Genomic DNA, 5461 nt, shown 5'->3' with positions numbered 1-5461 from the left:
TTCGAATCCCCGCGACGGGGTGAGCTCCCGTTGCTCAGTCCCTGCTCCTGCCTACCTAGCAGTTCAAAAGCACATCAAAGTGCAAGTAGATAAATAGGTACCGCTCTAGCAGGAAGGTAAACCATAGAATCATAGAATCATAGAGTTGGAAGAGACCACAAGGGCCATCGAGTCCAACCCCCTGCCAAGCAGGAAACACCATCAGGCATTTCCGTGCGCTGCTCTGGTTCGCCAGAAGTGGCTTAGTCATGCTGGCCACATGACCCGGAAGCTGTACGCCGGCTCCCTCGGCCAATAAAGAGAGATGAGCGCCGCAACCCCAGAGTCGGCCATGACTGGACTTAATGGTCAGGGGTCCCTTTACCTTTACCTATTGGATACGATACAATTTTCAGAGAGTTCTGAACAGGTAAGAGATGCATGTTTGGGTTTGAACAAGGTTTGAACTTTCATGTAATGTTCTTAGAACTGCAGCTTGCAAACTGTTCCTTGGAAGTTTATCAAATGAGTCTTGGTGAGAAAATCAATTATGGTGGATTCCCCCCCCCCCAGATGACAGCTTGCACTGCCCCATCTACTAATGAACTTCCCCAATAGTATGTTGTCTGAATCGAGCATGTGGCAATTAAATGGAAATAGACTTCTGTCTTTGGTATTAGAGGTAGGAATGTAAGAAGTCAGGTTTCTGTTCCAAACTGTCTTACTAACAGTAAGGTCGCACCTTCACTTTTGTACCACCACCTCTCTGCTGAAATAAGGCAGATACCAAAACTGATGGCATGTTGGAATCTGCCCCAAACTTCTTTATTCTCTTAGGTCTTCGCTGCTGATCAATACTACTTGACCATAATAACTTAGGGACCTCCAGATTGGGTTTTTATTTTTTGTGTATTCTGCAACATGTTATTGATGTAACAATCATACAGTACATTAATAATGTATTTTGACTGGACCATCCACACACCATTCTGCTTTAATAGTTGTTTGGCAATGCACACCCATTATTATTTGGGCTACAACACAACCAAAGTGGGATAAACAATGAACTGGAATATTTGCAAAAAGTTGCAGGATTCCAGCCGGACATTATGGGACATGCCCCAATGGGAAAGGAAACAGTACGTCTAACCCCAAAACTTCAGTGGGTACAAACAGTATTAAAATCGAGATTGTGTGTAACCGCCCAATACTACCATGATCCCAAATAATCAGGAATGTACAATGTTGTTCGCTCTTTTATTTGTTCTGTAAGGTTTAATGACATTTTAATGTATTTTTGTAAACCGCCTTGTGATGTTAACATGAAAGATGGCATAGAAATAATTAAAATAAATAAAGTAGATAATAATAATGCATGCTGTAGGGCAAGGGTCACTAACATTTTTGGGGCCATGGGCACATCTGCACACAGTAGAAATTGTTGTGGGCATCACCCCCCACCCCACTTTCAGGTCCCTTCCAGCTCTAAAAGTCTATGTTTAGCCTCTGAAGAATCTCTAAGGGTCCCTTTATTTTATAGCTTTCAAAGTTAACAATAGAGGTCAGTTACCTATTAGAAGTAGCAATGTATAGAGTACAACCTTCTCTTCTCTTCTCTTCTTCATGGAACAGCTAGAAGGAAACGAGGATCTTTTATTGATTTGTACGAGGTTCGGAGTACAGAAAGATCCTCAGCTAAAAGCTACTGACCTGTGTCGTTTGGGTTTCCTCTACACGCTCAGTAGTCTTTAAGTATTGCCTTTTGGTCCCATTGTTTCCTCAGTCCAGCGGAGCCAAAGGAACAGGCACAGATTTTAATACCTAGAAATAAATGGTAAAGCTAAGCAACTGTGAAATCAGGAAGAAAGAGGTTTTTAACATTTTTATTTAACTTGGGAAGCTCAGCCAATATGGAATGTGCAGAGAGTTACTTATCATTCCACGCACAATTTCCCATTTCATCCCCAAAGGGTACCAAAATGAAAAAGGAAGAGAGCTTTGTTCCGATACGCATTGGATGACTGGCATATGAACCCAAATGGGAACTTTGCAAGGATTGGAATCCATAAGTTGCGAGTTATCTTTGTTCTTGCTTCTCCTTGTAAATCTTCTTGTGCTTCCAGTGCATTGCCCCCTCCTGCAGAGTGCTTCCATACATCTTTTTTATCGAGCCGTCATCATGATGTGTGCTCATGGTGTTAGCATGGCAGTTAAATAGGATCCCACTTTCAAGATCACTTGTGCTTAGTAACAGTTTTGAAGTGGTCATACTGCTTTGTTTACAGTAAGTACAGACCCCGTAGGACATGGAGGAAGGGGTTGATTTCCATCATGAATACAAATCACCCCATGTATGAGATAAGCCAACCGGTGCAAGGTCAGCCAACCCAGTTGCTATGACAATGGCCCAGTGCCGTCTATGTAAGTGTTTAAGGCATGTCAGCTCATTTGGTCTGGGGTCTGCTCCTCTCTGTGTCGGGGTCAGTTTTGAGAAGTGAGTCAGAGTCTCCATTACAACTTGAACTGCTGGAGCAACAGAAATACTTAGTACTTGCATGTACATATCTGCCAAAGTCTAAAGCCTTCAAGCTGCATGCATATATCATCATCCAGAGTTGTATTACTGAAGCCTTATCTTCTACAGCAGTAAACTATTTTGGACCTTAAGCTGCCTCTGTAGGTGACTGGAACTGGGGGCAAACTTTGCTATCTTACTTCAGATTCCCAACAAATCCTCCAACTTTTCATACCATGAATGTTCTGAGTTTAGTTTGTGTGATGGGTATATTGCCTCCAGTATCCAGTATCCCTCTGAATATCAGTTTGTGGGGATCATGAGAACTACTGTGTTCATGTCCTGTTTATGGGCTTCCCATGAGATGTTGGACTAGATAGGGCTCTTATTATACTCTTATATATAGACAGGGGTGGGTCCAGGGTCACAGTGCTGTTCCCATCCCTATGTGCACTGTCCCTTGGTCTTGGCCCCCATCGTTAAGCATGAACATCTGCAGGGGAAAGTTTATGCACCCAGAACGCTATACGTGTGTCTGCTTTCCACATGGGTTGTAGCTCACATACAGATCTCTACATGTAGGCTTTTCCCTGCAGGTGGACATTGAGGGTGGTGCTAGAGAAAGCCATCTTATCCCAGCATGGGCCCACAGCGCTTGACATATGAATGTGTTTATAGATTCAGAGCTGTTCCATATTCTTTTTCTCTTTGGCTACTCCCTCCCTACATAGATAAAAAAAACCCAGGGGGGATGGTTGGCTTCTGCAACTTTAGATCAACCAGAAGCATTTCTGCTATTTAAATCTCTTTGGAAGCATGGCTGAAAGGCAATGAATTATTATAAGTTATTTAAACAAATGCACACTGTTGGGTCATGCATCTGTTTTCCATGGAAAATGTGTGCCCAATTAGCAGACAAAAATATGCCCATCCCTTCTCAGGCTGTTGTTTCCCTATTGTTGGTTTTGTTGCCATGTGTACAAATATACACCCCTCATGCATTAAAATGAGATTTTTATGCTCAGTTTTTGTGGGCTTCCCATAGACCTCTGGCTGGCCACTGTGAGAAGAGACTGCTTGGCTAGCTGGGTCTTTGGACTGATCTTGCAGGGCTTTTTGTCTTCTTAATGTTTTGCATGTTCCCTCAGGATCATTTGATTTCATTCATGAGCCAGTCTGCTAAATAACTTCCGTATTGTTCATTGAGCAACTTATGAATGAGCATCTGTCAGATTATCTTGGTACTTTTACAGCACAAGCCTATATACTCGGAAATAAGCCCCACTGAATTCAGTGGCCATGCTCCCAAGCAAGCAGGACCGCCTGCAGCTTTGATATGATAATTTAATTCACTTTGGTTCCTGTGGTTTTTTTTTCTTTCATAAATGAAACTATGAATTGCCTGAACTCCAGTGCTGGCACACTTGTTCAAAACAAGGCTAAAGGACAGGACAAAAGTACTGAAACCTCGAGAGAAGCTTTCCCTGGTGGAAATACTGCATTTCCTTTGTTCCTTATGTGTTCTATAAATACTTCATATGCTAGTTAAAGCCCTGTTATTGCTGGCCGGTTGCCTACTACTCGCTTGTTTAATTCTACCCCCCCCACCCTTGTGGGTTGCAGATAACTTGAAATATACAGAGATTTTACATTCTATATTTAGGCTCTCTTAATAGGCACCACATGAAGATTAGGAATGTGAGCTAGTTGTGGGGGGAACAGAATGGGAAAAGTTTGAAGAGGGTTTCAAAATTGTCCAAGCTAAGAGATTCAGCTGGGAGAGCCTACATTAATTGGAACGTCTTTGTGATAAGTCACAGGGACAGCTTGAAATGAATGGCAGAAACATTGATCATACCTGCTGTTTACTCTGAAAGGAAGTGAGCCACGGAGGTCCAAGAAAATCACCACAGGGCTGATCAGAGGCTGTCGCTGGGAAACATTTGTCGCCGTCATTTCAGCAATTCTGAGGATCAATAACCAACTGGAAGAGGCGAGTCTTTTTCATCTTCATTTGAGCAAGGCAAGCAATTACACATCTATAGGCTGCCATCCATCTCCACAGCACAAATGTGCACGGTCCTGTCGGGCATGGTTCCCATGCAGCTTTCTTTGCTTCAACAGGGGCTGCTTAGGAGAGGCAGTCGGCTGATGGTGGCACTCGCTGTCAGTCACCCACCAACTCCTTCTACAAACAAAAATGTGACTTCATAAGGCGACATTTAGAAAAGCACTGTAAAAAAAAACATATTTGGAAGGTAGGGAAGATGAATAGCAGCTGACAGCCAACTTGCAGGAAGAGACTGGGGCAGCAAACAAATCTGGGAATCTAAGCAGCCAATAGTTATTTACTTTTTTTATTGTCACTCTTACATTTCATCTTTTCTTTTCCACTTGGAAAATGAAACTCACAAATGTTTCCTTACGACTCTTTCCTTTGCTTTCCCAATGACTCCAGTGGTGGTGGTGGGGGCAGAGTTTTCATTCAGTGTGGCAAATCAAAATAAGGATCAAACTAGATGTTTACTAGGTTCCATCCCAGCCGCTCTCAAGATGGCGGAGCCTCGGGGACTTCCGGGTTGGTGCCTCCTTCAATGGCTGAATTCCTCTGATCGGGAGGAATTTGCCCTGTGGGAATTTGGGTCTGTACCACCACGGCGAAGGCGGAGACCCATAAAAATCACAGGCGGGAGAAGCCTGTGAATGTGGGATTCGGCGGGCACCTTTTGCGCCTCCCCTACTCATGGGGAAACCCGGTTTCGGGGATCCGGAGCAATGTGGGGCGAGTGGCGCGGTGCTTCGAATCGTCTGCTTCTTCCACGGAGCGAAGCCGCATAGCTGTTGTCGGAGAGCACTGACTTTTTCCTGTGGACAATTTGACTCTAAAGTAATTACCCGTGAGTAGAGCTGAATTGGGAAGAATTGGATTTTTAAACGTTTAATCTGGCATCGAAACAGGGAGGTTCA

General features: G+C 43.7%; 1 long non-coding RNA gene across 1 annotated transcript; it reads right to left on the bottom strand.

The window, feature by feature from the left end:
- Positions 1-1251: 1251 nt before the first annotated feature.
- LOC309540347 lies at positions 1252-4954 on the bottom strand. The gene is made up of 3 exons (XR_014223201.1): positions 4353-4954; positions 1690-1800; positions 1252-1611 (listed from the first exon to the last, which is right to left on the bottom strand). It is a non-coding gene; the product is annotated as an uncharacterized lncRNA (long non-coding RNA).
- Positions 4955-5461: the final 507 nt, after the last annotated feature.

The sequence above is a fragment of the Podarcis vaucheri genome (assembly GCF_965113315.1).
Source record: "Podarcis vaucheri genome assembly, chromosome: 9".
Classification (NCBI taxonomy): Eukaryota; Metazoa; Chordata; class Lepidosauria; order Squamata; family Lacertidae; genus Podarcis; species Podarcis vaucheri.
Note: the sequence above shows the minus strand (reverse complement) of the source record. Positions and strands in the feature narration are given on the sequence as shown.